A 14,717-nucleotide genomic window follows, 5' to 3' on the forward strand; every position below is an offset into this window, starting at 1 on the left:
TTACTGAACTTTGATCAGTTAAAAATCATAGGAAGTAGTTAACACACGGAAAACAATACATCTATTATCAAATTTTACGTGCTTTCTTAAAAAGTGTGGAAACTATATATACATTATTTTGAAACGGAAAGAGTGTTAATTATTAATGAGAAAAAAAATTAGAATGTGGCACATGTCACACCTACTCATGCATTGGGTCCGCCCATGTCTCTAATAGTACTCTATAATATATTTTGTATATCACGTTAAAATAGAGTAACTCTACTATAAAATTTGATTTTTCTCCAATAGTTTATTCTATAATAAAATTACTTTATATTAGAGTAGAATATAGAAAAATATTATTTTTTATTCTATATTTGAAGTAAAAAAATACCATTTTGGAGATGGTCTTATAGAATAATTCTATTATAGAATAAATCATTAGAGCAAATCCAACTTTATTATAAAGTTACTATATTTTATAGTGAAATATAGAAGAAATTATATAGTACCATTAGAGATGTCCTCAGATAGAAAACCGAACAATGTTCATTGTATCTCTGTGAACCTGAAACTAGGCGGTTGATTATACCATTAAAAAATGTAGACCACTCTTCAAAAGAATGTTAGACCTAGGAATATAACTGACTCTGTATACAGTTACTCTTATCCCTGATTCAATATTTACTATTTCATTGTAAGGGACATGGATTTCCAATTGGGTGAATTGGGCTAATATCCTGTAAGAAGTAACAAATTAGGAAAATACCTATGAAACAAAAACCGTGGGCCTTCGAAATGATCCAACATAGAGGAAATGACAAAATTGTCCTTCTCTTCACAAAATGATATTCACGATGCAACCGGTTATAGTAGGTCAGAAGCTAAAAGGAAAATATAAAAAATCATAAAAATCTAAAAACTTATCTCTCCTCTTTTAGAAAGAGAAAATTATCTCTTGTTCTCTCATCCTTATTTTTTTGCAGGAGTGGAGTTTTCTAGAGGAGAAGAGATTTTTTTTTTTGTTTTGTAAATATTTGGTCATATATATGATCGATTTTGTTGTGTTTTCAACTCAAATCGAATCGTTTTTTTTTTGCTGAACTCATATTGAGTTGATTAAATAAAGTTTCCGATTAGGTTTAATCGGATAGTCATTTTTCTGATTTGAAATCAGAGTTATGATGAGTAGCTCTCTGGTGTTCCATTCATTCCAACTGATCCAACTCCTATCGAAATCACCATTCTAGTTGGGTAATATCGTGCTCGCTTTTCCGTAATCCTTAGTGGATGGAGACAAGTTCTTCGGGTCAGAGCTACGCCGAGGACGTGGGTGTGTTCCATCTGAGTGTTGAGGGAGACTGAAGCTTGTGAGAGGTTGGCGATCGAGGAGAGTCTGCTTGAATTGGTACATGAAGCTTCAAGTTTGAAGATCAATGGAGATTGAAGAACCGCGTATGAGAGTGAGTTTGTAAGCAAATAAGTGTTTTTTTTTTGTTTTTTTGTTTTAAGTTTGCGGTGGACTTTGGTGACCTTGAACAAAGTTTGAAATTGATAGTACATGTCTTGTTTTTGGTGATCGTGCAGCCCAAACTGAACGGGTTATGAATGCCATCTTTCCAGAGGAAGGGATGCTCCTTTTCCACCGAGTTTCATTAGAGATGGCTTACGCGGACAACTTTCTGGCAAACCGAAATCGTAGCAATCCACCAGTTAGAGAGATAATGGAGCTGGATGGCGATGATGATGAGATGGTGGATGGAAATCAAGCAAATTTAGCGACAGGTTAGCTTGTTCTTTTTTTTTATAATGATTTTGGTTAATGTTAGCGAGGAAAAAATTATAAAGTATCGGCTAAACAAATAATGAGTTGCTAAATGTAGTTGCAATATATACTGAAGAGTTTTTATCAAGTATAACAAAAGATTGTTTAAAACGCTAAACCGGTTATTGACAAGCCAAAAATAAATTTGCACTCGTACAAAACATAAATGTGTTACATAATAAATAAGTTAGCAAATAATAAGTCATGTTTTAAAACGTAATAAGTAGATGTCTTGAAACTGATGGCTAATAATAGTTTATTTATAATAAGTGACTGTTTTGCAGAGATGGGGTTGCTAAGGGACTAGGATTAGCAGCTACGGTAGACGTTGTGAGGGGTAAAGCAGTTGGAAATGAGGCAAACGCCTGTGATAACGCTCTGCAACAAATGATGAAGTTAGCTATTTGCTGCGCAGTGAAGGGAGTTGGGACTAGCAAGGCTGGCAAGAGGGCAACTGAGACTTCCTCTAAAGGAAGTAGCACGGACGGTGGGTGTTGAAAGTTTGTGACAGAGTGGGGCGTGGGTAGTTAATGAAATGGATTGTTTTTCTTTTCTTCAAGTTCTTCAGTTTGCGGGTTGTGCTAGTGACATGATCGGTTAGGGCAAAGTTTAGCAACTGTTTTATGTTTTAGTGGGCTACACTCTATCGTAGCTTGTAAGGATGCAGTAATGGCAAGAATTTTCAAAAGGTTGTACGGATATGAAGTATTTTAACGGGTATCTGATCCTTTTTGTTTGATAAGTATTATTGTAAGAATTATTGTCATAAATGATGTTCTTGTTATGTGAAGTAAGATAAAAAAAATTATTGTAAGAATTATTGTCATAAACGATATATATATACGAACTTAGATGAATAACAAACAAAATAATGTTGTCTGTTGGTAAATAGGCTTGGATTTGCTCATCCCACGTCGAGTTCGAAACCCAAGTGGTGTGTTTTAATTATTTTTGTACGTTCCTTAAATGAGTGGCATAATTATGATTCTATCATCTTCTTCTACACCTTTTATTAAGGGTTTTTGCAACTTGTTTTCTGCAACGCATATCTTTATCAAAATCCACAAGTTTTATAAGTTTTTCTTGTTGTTTATGCATCAAATTCATGGATCTGTCATCCAACATGAGATTTAAAACATTTGAAACTTCAAGAGGATGAACTTTTTGATGAGCTCGCAACCCACGTCGAGTTCGAATATAGCTCGCAAACTCTATGATATAACCCTTTATATCCGACAATGGTATTCAAGAAAATTTAGCGACTCGTTAGATTGGCCTTATAAATAGTTTGGTGGTTTGTATTTAGCTAGGGAACAAAAACACAGGTTGGGTTAAAATAAAGTTTATGTTGCTAAAGATAGTTGTGGAAATTGATTTAGGATTTTAGCATGTTTTATGATGTAAATATACGCTAAACAGATTATTAACCGGGTGACTCTGTGTGTGTAGGGTTAACAACAGCTGCTAAAAGCCAAAAAATATATTTGCACTAATCCAAAACATATGTGTGTTAAATAGTAAATAGGTTGGCAGAGAGTGGCGAAATTTTTTTTCCATAAATTTACGTTAGCATGTTAACTAATTCAATAAGAGGCTAAACATTCTAGTTACCCTTTAACACTTTTACTGTGCAGGTTTCTGTCTTAGTTTAAGAATCAAGGTGACTGGCTAAGACATTTTATACAAAGATACACGCAAGACTTGGTAGTTAAAAAAGTTTTTATTATACATTAAAACGAAGGAACACATAAGACATTAAAGGGTGATACCCCACCCCAAAACAACACAAAAAGAAACGTAGATATAACAGTAGGCAGAGGTTGGGTGGCTAGAACCATAGGACTTGAACATTATCTTCATTTCGATCATGACTGCAGTTTTTCTGACCTCAAGGTCAAGGACATCGGGAGTGATGCATTTGCAGACATCACTACCAGAAACCGCATGGTCTTGAATTAGTAGAATAGAGGTGATACCAGAATCGAAATGGTTGTGGTTCTGGGGGGACGATACATGGTCTTTCAATGGCTAGGGCCTTCAAATCTTTAGGACATGGTTGTTTCCCGGCTTGTCTCAGTAGGTAGGGAAACATTTCTGAAATGGATGCAGTTTTTTGGTGATCATCCCGTCCGTCTTGAGAGATGTGTTCCTAGGACTAGGAGACGGGTTGGATTCTTCAGCATCCAAAGCATCCGACAACGGGACCTAAGACAACTATATGTATTGCAAAAATGTGAAAACAAAAGGAGGAGAATTGTGTTGAAAATGTTCAGATTAGTCTTCCTGGTTACGTTTACTCTAACGAAAGATAAATAACTAGAGCAAATAATCCAGTAGCTGTCCAACCGAAAACATTATTTTGTTAACTTAGATGAAAACTAGGCTAAGTTTATTGGTGGCCTGCAATTTACAACTATATATTGCTAACGTGCGAACAAAAAACCATAAATTTGGCTAAAATGGTATGTTTGCTAACCACCTAAGACAATTATATGAGTTAGGAAATGTAACAGCAAAAAGAGCAGGATTTTGATGAAGTGTTTAGGTTACACTTACATTTCCAGCTTGTGCAACATCTTGATTGGCAAAACGCAAGGCGTGCTGGATATTGTTTAACGCATCCGCCGTAGTGGTACCTGTAGTTGAGTAGACAACAATGCAATTAAGGACATAGTTGATATCTTATGCCCTTGATAAATATATGCTAAACAAATTATTAACAAATTATTAACCAGGAAACAAAAGATTTCAAGAATTCAGGGACCAATGCTGCAAATTCAGAACTTTTGCCTGGGCTAAATTGTCACAATCGAGAAGTTAAAGGGCTGAATTGAGGATGTGTCTGCAATTTACAAAGTCGTGGGGCAATATGAAAATAACTAGAAGCCCATGGACCTGTTTTGCAATAACCTGTGAAATCACCATTGGAAGAGATCCGAGCTTGGCTTAAACGTGGACAACGGTGAGTCCGGTACAGTGCGACAACAATTGGAGCCCGGGATTGGTCTTGCCATAACTGATTTGCGAAGGAGGATAGCTCGATAATTGGAGATGGCTTCAACGGTGAACAGAGCCAGTAGCGGCAGAGAACGTTGTAATGTCACGGAGGAGACGAGAACCCTGTGGTGGCTTGGAGCGAAATCGCTTCAACATCTGATAATGTTGTGCCTCAGTATAATGTTGTGCTGTGCCTCAGTATATTTTTTCGATAACTGAAAAAATTCCACTTGCCTGACACATGAGATTGATGGGTTATTAAAAATAAATAAAGAAAGTAAATTACAAGAACAAAAAGTAACCGGTTGACGTGGGTATGAAGTGAGCAAGGTTAAAAATGTAAAACTAACACCTTCTGACATCCTCGATAATGTAAATAGTGCATTAGCCTAATTATCATATAAGTCTTGTGTGTACGATGCAATTTCTCTTTCCAATTTAGTTACCATGTACCAGGGCCGGTTCAATGGTGTCATGGGTCATGGGGCAACAAAAAATTTTAATTTCCAAACTATTATTTTAAAAAGAAAAATTTGATAGATATATGTATTTTAAAAAATAAATCTATGAAAATAAAAAAAAATTATATAAAAAAAATTGGCCCCCTTTTCTTATTTTAATATAAAAATACATGTATTTTTTTTTTTTAAATCGGACTCTTATCTATTAAGAAATATGAGAAAAACGGATTGGGCCCAAGACGGTCGCACCGCTCGCCCCCTTATCTAAGCCGGTCCTGCCATGTACTCCCTCCGTTTCAAAATAATACATGTTATAGGATTTTCACGTTTATTAATAAAATATACTAAAATTCAGTTATTAATGCATAGTCTTTTATAATTTTATATTTTCAGTACTTCTAAACCAATAGACTTCAAGAAATGCAATTAATATTTTTGAAGTTTCTAATTTTTTCATTATTAGTTGACAAAACATACATTAAAAATATAAAAATATATTTTTTAAATAATATTTTTTCTAGAATATGTAACTTTTTGAACGGGAGTATAACTTATGTGTGTCTAGTTGAAGAATAGGTGTAAACTGATATTAACAGATTCTAGCAAGACCAAAAAAGAACTCTTCTCTATAAAAAAAGAACTCTAGGGAAAATTAACATCAACGTCCATGTGACTAAGAAGATGCCATACAAATTGATATATATAGCTAACACTTTGTCTCTATCCACTTCTCCCCAATTAAGTTATATTAATATCATCTTAAACCATTTGAAATTAATCAAGGCACACAATCTATGATTCATGCATGATATGACTATAAACATATGATATATGAAAAAGAGAAGAAAAATGCATCTAATGTACCGGATTGCATATATATACGCTTATTTGAAATTCATTAAGGGGTGTGATTATGCTAGCACTAATGCACTGAATCCCATAAAACTCTAGCCAAGAAATAACATTTTTTTTTGCTAAACAGAAATAGCAAAATTTACAAATAACAAAATGTATAGATGCCTAGATGGAGTAGTTGTGTAATGATAATGCATATATAGGAAACAATGGTAAAATTAAAATGACATTACGTACATAGTACTGTTAAACAATTTTCTTTTTTGAACAAACCATACTTTCATTAACTTAAAAGGCTGCAAAGTTGATTTTGCAAGAGAATCAGCCTCAACATTACGAAGTCGCGGAACAAATTTAAAGGAGATAGAAACAAGGGATCTAGAGCGGATATGAATATAATGAAGAATGCCTTGGATGTCCATAAGCTTATCTTTCGAAGACAAAGCTGAGATAAGGGTTTTGAAGTATGACCAGATAGTGATCGAAATAAACCATGCCGACACTGCATCTGAGAGAGCAGTTTTGACCGTAAGAACTTCTGCAACTAGGGTAGAGTCGGCATGGCTGCGGTTTTTTTTTTTTTTTTTTTTTTTGCTAGGAATGTTAATATTTCATAAATGAAAGTGGAAAAGATTACAAGTTATGCATCCTATACAAATGATTTCTTGGCAAAAAAAGTAAAAACAAGAAAGCATTAAGTTAAGCAGTTAAGCAAGCAGCTGTCATGGCCAATCTAAATCAGCCAGTGTTGCATAATGTTCTGGAACCGACGCCGTCTTTTTCTGGCATGAATCGTGTTGATGATCAATCTGTTTATTTCCTTGAAGACAGCAAGAGGAACCATGGTGATGTTATTGTGGAGCAAGTTGTTACGTTGCTTCCAAATGCAATAAACCACAGCTTGAGAAGCTAAAAGGCGGAGCAGTCTCTGTGCTTTCAGCTGAGCTTCCATTAGCCAACCTATAAGGTCCGACCATTGAAAGAAAGGCGTAGATGGCGTTCCCAGTCTATTAAATACCTGATCCCAGATTTGCTCAGCAAATTGACATGAGAGAAGGAGGTGATCTCTTGTATGGCTGCGGTTTGAAGACATAGACCGTGAAACACCAGAGATAGGATCGTTAATGACCCAACCAAACCCACCAAGTTGTGTCGCCAAACTCCATGCTGCATCTACAAAACACTGTGGTTCTGTGGGCAAAGTAATGGGTTGGTTAGACTTACTGGTAGTTATCGGGAGAGAGAAGGGGGCCTTGCATTGTTGAGCATTCTGCCATGGGCGAGCTTCCTTGATAGCCAAGGTAGCCACTTCCTGTTCAGAGAGCAGAACATTTTCAAAACATAACTTATTCCTTGCAGTCCACAGGTACCAAAGGACCCAGGGAGACAGGTCAGCATCCGGTATGAGTTGTGTGGTCGAGTTGACATTGATAGACGATGGCATATGAAGAGCTGGGATGAGATTCCACACGCGGTTAGCAAAAGGACACTCAAGGAAGAAGTGGAGGTCTGTCTCATGTTGCCCACAATGTTTGCATCTGATATCGCCAGAGAGACCTCTCCCTGCCAGGTTCAATCCAACTGGAATGGCACCGTTTTGATTTTCCAGAGAAGGTGTTTCAGTTTTAACATTCAAGATGCATGCTTCCCAGTTGAATTCCAAGTTAGGCGATTCAGAATTGATTTCAGGAGCGCATATCCTGATTTAATGGAATACTTTCTAGACTTTGAGGCGAGCCAGACTATATCATCCTGCATATGAAAGGAGCTTGGAATAATCAGTCTAATTTGATCCTCATACTGAGGTAAACAATTAATTCACCTTTTTATCAAAGAAAACAATGGTTTCACTTTCGAAATGTAAAGTAAGAATGTTGTTTATGTTTTTTTCTTAATACTAGCAAAGCAGTATGCACCAAGATCACAAAGCAGGATACGTAAAACTAGCAAACTAATTATTTGAGTTTGTACGTATTTGGAATGGTTTCAAATTATGAGTATCCAACATCTGAAATTATCGAAGGGACCACTAGGAGTAGGAACCACACTTGTCCAAAAATATCCTAAGTTTTGTCAAGTCATTGTCTTTATGATGAGATTATTTGCATCTATCAAATGCCCCAATTCGTCCAATGTCCAATTCACTCGACTCTATCTGTCTACCGTTCTGTTCACTTTGATTGTCTCTTTTCACTTTTAAGATTTGTAGTAGGATAAGCACAAAATTTGATTTCACCGAATTGTTCCAACATTAAATCATATAATAAATAATGGTGTGTGCAATAATGCATTTACGTACCGTGTTTGTTTTGTTGTGAACACGTAAAAACGTAAATACAAAACTACTATACATCTTAAAACGAATTGTTTTGTTTTGTTGTGAACACGTAAAAGACACCACTAGTCATATAAATATCTATACTACAAAAATACAAAAAGGAGCATATAACAATAACTTGTGCCATCCTAATTTGAAGTATTGTTTTCTGAACAAAGAAAAATCTTTTTAATCATTGGACATTTCAAAACTATTACCTAACTAAAGCCTGATAATTTGTATACTTTTGAATTACCACTTAAATACATTTTTTTTGTTTACTTAAAGTTTGATATACTTCCCATTCAATATTTCAATATTTGGTTTGTTTTGTTTGCTTTGCACTAAATGCATTTATTTCGTTTGTTTTGTTTCACACCTATCAATCATTCTCTAATTTTAGTTTTGTAAGATTTAACAACTATATAATCAAAATCACAAAAGAAAATTTTGCCTCAACCATCGAAGGTTCCTAACTCTATGATGGTTTGATGGAATCAATCATTTTCAGTAACCCTTTTTGTTATATGTACCCCTCAAGGCATGTCTTGCTCACTAATAATTGTGTCTCGATTAATAAAATCTTGCTTTTGCGACAACTTCACGGATAAATTTTTTTTGTCAAGAAAATATAACTAAATAACTCAATAAATTTTAAATTTTCTTTGGAATCACTCAACCAAACCCAGAGAAATATCAAAGAAGTTCTGTTATATTTCAAGAAGTTCCTCAATATTTTACTTTTAATAACTTACTTGATATTTTTAATTTATTGAGTTATTTTGTTATATGATTGAAAGATTAACTTCATTACAACTTCATGCCGTACTAACTTAATAGTTTGTATAGCGCGTTAATAATAATCATACACACAGTTTGTTTCCTTTAGAATCAACATTAATATGCAGTTTTAACAATTTAGAAGATGACTTTTTAAGCCACATTTGATTTTTTCCCTTTTTCTTCTCCGAAAGCAACGAATTGTTGGCCGTTAACAAACGCCGCCAAGTAATCACCAATGACCCAGTTCTGGATAATTCGGACACGGCACCGTGTGGTTCAAGTTAGCGCACGAGTGGAAGGGAATATCATAGCGTTGAGCGAGTAACCGCGCAGCCACGAAACGCGCAGGACTTGCTTTCAGTAGCGTTACACCTACTCAGCTTCGCAATCATTGAAATTTCGTACCAAGTGTAAATAGAATTTTTTTTTTCCTGAAGATGTAAAATAAACTTAATTTAATAATCATCAGTAGATGAGTTAATTTTTTTTTGTAGATGAGTTAATTAATACATACATCAACAATATATTTATTTAAACAGCTAGATGCAATGTCAGATAAAGAAAATGTTAAGAACTTTGAAGTTTGAACTATAAATTACTAAAATATTATATTTGTATTTATATTTCGATCCACATAATTTATATGCTAAATATATTCGAATAGTTGTAATTATTTTATAATAATATATATACAGGGCCAGACCTTAATATTTTAGACCCTCAAACATATCAAATTTATTGGCTCATTAATATTAGCTTTTGAAAAAAAAATCAAAAACGGATTTGAATTTGTGATCTTCATTATGCACACAAAGACAATTACCAATAGAGTCATAGGCATTTTTACTAGAAATTTTTACTCTCTAAGACACATTATGTCTTTTCAATTACTCATTAAGACACTTGTTGCTGGAGACATACTTTCTCTATGTGTATTGTCCTAGATGTCCTTATTTATACTTTCCAAAATTAATTTATTATTAAATTTCCAAAAGTCTGTATATCAATTTACAATCTCAGATCTACTTTTTTATTTACTTTCCCCAGTTCTCTAACTTTAATTTCACCAAACTCTCTCCTTCTTCTTCATCAATTGTTGAAGACTACGATTAAGCTTTTATCCTTGCCACATGTCTGATTTTGTTATTTCTCTCCACCTCTTCTGTTTTTCTACATATTTTTCTATTTTTGTGTACTTTTCATCGAGACCTTTTTCATCTCTGTATCATATCATGAAAAAACAAAAAGCACAAAATATTGTTTGATTTTAATTTTTCACTTTACTGTTATTTTCCTTTTTTCTCTGTAAATCGCGAACCATAGCCAAATCAAAGTCGAAGAAGAAAAAAAAGTTTGTTAGTCAACCAACTTCACATGAGCTCGTCATCGGAGATTTGTATTTCGTTTACCTTAACTCTTTTCTCCTTTCAAGAGTTGTAGATCTATAGATCTATAATAATAGCAACAAAGAGTGGAATTTTAATCATTTTCCTTGTCATTTTTTTTTGCTTATACTTGACAACTGTCTCTCTTAACTTGTTGAAAGTTTGTAACTTTGAAGAACATTTGGAAAGAGTAGCACAATATAGTTCAGAAAACTTAACACAATGTTTGGAGGGACAAAGAGAACATAATTCGAGACACATTGAATGGGAAATACTTTGTGACTATAAAAGATGTAAGAGTCTGCTACTGATTTGGAAAAAAGAAGCTTTGAATATTTGTATGATTTGTCTACAAACAATCTTGTCCACAAAATTTTGTACATAAAATTTGTAAGGCTAAGATTTTTATCCACAAAATTTTGTCTATAAAATATTGTACACTAAATGTCTCTGCCATATCAGTGGATGTTTCAAACTTGTCCATCAAAAATGTATCTACAAAATACTAAGAACTATCCACAAAACATATGTCCACAACTATTTCAAATGTGTCTATAAGAAATGTATCCACAAATTCTGTGTCCACAAACATCAAAATACACCGTATGAAATTTAAATTTGATTTTTAAAAATATTAAAATACATATATACATATGGATATCAAAATATAAAGAAAAAAATTAATGATTTATTTATGTGATTATATATTTATTTATATAGTATAATATAAAATGATGACACATATAACATATTGGGGAATTTAAAAAGTTACTTTTAATACATATTCGCTCTCTTTTATTTTTTGTATGTGCTTTCATTTCTTTTTAGATGCCAATCATGCTTTCTATTTCTTTTTAGATAAAATATACACTCTCTTTATGTAACTTAAAAGCTCTGGTCCCCACAAACTAAATAGAATCAAACAAACAAAAAAAAAGAGTTTTTTACTTTCATTAACCAAGCGTGAATGGTACTGCTGTAAAACCACATGGGTTGGAAGAGGACAATGTGTCTCTCCAGTAGAAAGTGTGTTATCATGACAAAAAAGAGAAAAATATGTCTGAAAAGGTAATGCACTCTTTTTACTAACTATTTACCCCTTAAATTATTAAAACAATTTTAGCCCCAAACACATATTTTGAGTAGCTTCTAGTTTTTTTCTTCCCAAATTGAAATTCATTCATTCACAAAATACCAGTATTCATACAAAAGCCGGTGGCCAAACTAAATAACCCTAGAACCAAGAGCCCATAGAAAACGACAACTAGAATCCATATTGGGGCGACTCGAACCCACACAGGGATGACTTACCAAAAAACATAAAACTAGATTGACAGTAGAACTAGGAACATTTAACATATATGCGTAACACATCATAACACCTAGCAGTCTTTAGAAAGGAGAAAATGCCAATGATCAGGAGTTACCGTTGCTGCTTATAGCCCGCCACCCGGTACCTTCCACTTCTGCATCCAAACCACACTTATCGCTGCTGCTTCACCCACCAAACGATAAGATCAAGACCCAGAGACTTCAAAACTCGACAAGGAGAACACGCTAATCGGTCCACACGCCTTGGATACATAAACACTTTACGATCTCAGAAAGAAGCCCACCCAAACACCAAGACGATGAAGCCTTGCCAACCGAACGTCTCCATGAACACTCACGGGAGAAGAACCAAATGCCAAGCAACCAATGGACACATTACCCCTAAAAGAGAGACTGCTAAGTCACAACTATCAAAACGCTTACTACCTTTTCCATACCGATTAAGACTCACAAACACAAAGATACAAGAGTCCTTTCAACACTCTAATTATTGACCAGAGATGCAAAACACGGGCTTGATACACCCGCCACTACGACAAGACATGCTTGAGACACCCACTGTCCTGAAGACCGAAGCCATCGAGACTCATCTTGAGAAGAGTTGAAAAACGACTCCGAAGCCGAGACATTAAGGCTACCGAAGAACAAAGACAACGACTTCCTCACATCGCCACGGAGCCAGAGACCAGAACCGCGACAGGAAACTCACTTCAATGACCATCCACCGGCGGAACGGAAACAGATCTGAAAATTGTCCGCCAGATCCAACAACTCGAAAAACCGACTCCACCTCTTCCCTTGACACCACACCCACGTCTAGACACCGGAGACGACCACCATCCTTCCGATCTGTCACTGGATCTCCAGATCGAAGGCCCTAAACTCCGACGGCGCTCTAGGGTTTCGACAAAATGGCTATAGGACGAAGGGTTGAAGGAGGAGCAAATATAAAAGAGGAAAGGGCTAGAGGGGAGCCACCGGCGAAGGTGCAGAGGCCACCAACGCCAGCGTAGAGAGAAGGAAGGGTTTGTTCGCAGTCTCCGTTTTGTTTGCCGCTTTCATGTGTATTTCTCTGTCCTTGTTACAATGAGTAGCTTCTAGTTAGGCCGGCATATATATATCACAAATTGGGAAACTAATAATAAAATTCTTTATTCGTTTCAAAATAATCCATGTGTTAGAGTTTTCAGACATTAATAAAATATATTATTATTTTTATATAAATTCATTATTATGGTGACAAAATGCATTATTTTTTATTAACTACTTTTTACAAGTTTTAGTAAATAACAGTACAGTAAATACTATTAACTATTTCGAAGTGTCTAATTTACCTTTACTACCTAATAAAAAGCATATTGAAAATATAAAAAAATGTATATTTTATAACAATTTTTTAAAACATGGATTATTTTGAAACGAGTAAAGTATATATTTAAGTTATAACTTTAAAAATAGAAAACATTGAAAATTATATATTTTGCCTCTTTTCTAATAATTGTGGCATTGTTCAAATTCCCTAAACGTCATTTATGAGAAACTTTGAATCAAACGAGGCATGAATGCATGATGTTACTAATTAGTAATTACATACCCACACGGATTACGATTATTTTGTGGCAAATTGATGTGTAAGTGTATACAAAGTCTTGTGTAATTTACGATACTTGTCACATCCTTAATGATTAATTAATTATTACACCGAATCCCTTGACTTCACTCAAACACATTCACGATGACGCCATCTGATGCAACACAAGAAAATATTAATACACACACATATACATATATATACGTGTAAAACATGAGATTCTGTTAGACCATCTTTATCGGTGTCCTTAGACAGAGTCCTAAGCTATATTGGGCTGAGAAATAAATGAAAAATGCAGAAATTACAAAGAAACGGAAGTCATTTGTCCTTAATTAAGAAGTTTTTTGAGATGGTCCTTAGTGACAGCTGGCGAGTTTTTTTCTTCCTCCTCCTCTGATGATTGAACAATGGCGTTCTATCTACCCATTTTTTGAAACCCTTAAACCCTTCTAAAATCATTTAGTGAAACAGAAGTAAGAGAGAATCATCTTATTCCACGAAAAGATTCGATTCAGGTATTAAACTCTCTTACGGAACCAAGCCATAGGGTTGATGAATTGCATTCTGCTTTGCTTAAGAACAGTAGCTCACAACTTCTAGTCAATGATTCATACGATATTGGTGTTTGGAGTGCTCCAAAGGTTGAACAAGCATACATTTTAGATATGGATTTGGTGGAGAAGTTGGCTCAAAAGTCAGTGGGGGCTATTAATTTAGTTGCACACCAGCTGTTTGATCAAATGTGTTTAAGAGGAAGAAGAGAGAATCAGCAGAAGATCGTGAGTAAAATGCTAAAGACATTGGAGAATGCAAAAGGTGTTGATGGGAAAGGGACTCGGGTTTATCTCTTTGTGTTAGAGTGTGGGAACCGGGTGGTGTCTTCGTTAAGCTAGCTAAGTGGAATAGATTGGAGACTTGTCATGTATATGGTTGGCTGATGAGAGTGATAGGTGTTGGTGATGTCAAGTTTGTCAAGAACCAGAATGCAAGCTTGCTATCTGTTGTGGGTGTGATGAACCTTGCTGGTCACGAAGTGCTAGAAATGCAGGAATGTTTTTATAAAACATGGAAGGATAAGTACAAGAAGATAGAGCACAAGGAATGTTCCAAGAGTTGGTTCGTTTTATTTTCAAAATCAAATGTAATACAAGTTCTGCTTCTTCACAAATTTCACTTTCTTCAACAAATG

At 34.8% G+C, this 14,717-nt stretch overlaps 2 long non-coding RNA genes across 3 annotated transcripts; one reads left to right on the forward strand and one right to left on the reverse strand.

Annotated features, from left to right (window-relative positions):
- Positions 1 to 903: 903 nt before the first annotated feature.
- Positions 904 to 2,549, forward strand: LOC106440321. 2 transcript variants are annotated; one of them, XR_001287654.3, is made up of 3 exons: positions 904 to 1,445; positions 1,570 to 1,767; positions 2,078 to 2,549. It is a non-coding gene; the product is annotated as an uncharacterized LOC106440321 (long non-coding RNA). The 2 variants fall into 2 exon arrangements; XR_001287653.3 differs by having other exon boundaries at positions 2,092 to 2,549.
- Positions 2,550 to 3,508: 959 nt separating this feature from the next.
- Positions 3,509 to 5,150, reverse strand: LOC106444426. Its single transcript, XR_001288240.3, has 3 exons — positions 4,718 to 5,150; positions 4,364 to 4,443; positions 3,509 to 4,021 (listed from the first exon to the last, which is right to left on the reverse strand). It is a non-coding gene; the product is annotated as an uncharacterized LOC106444426 (long non-coding RNA).
- Positions 5,151 to 14,717: the final 9,567 nt, after the last annotated feature.

This window comes from Brassica napus, chromosome A3, assembly GCF_020379485.1.
Source record: "Brassica napus cultivar Da-Ae chromosome A3, Da-Ae, whole genome shotgun sequence".
Classification (NCBI taxonomy): Eukaryota; Viridiplantae; Streptophyta; class Magnoliopsida; order Brassicales; family Brassicaceae; genus Brassica; species Brassica napus.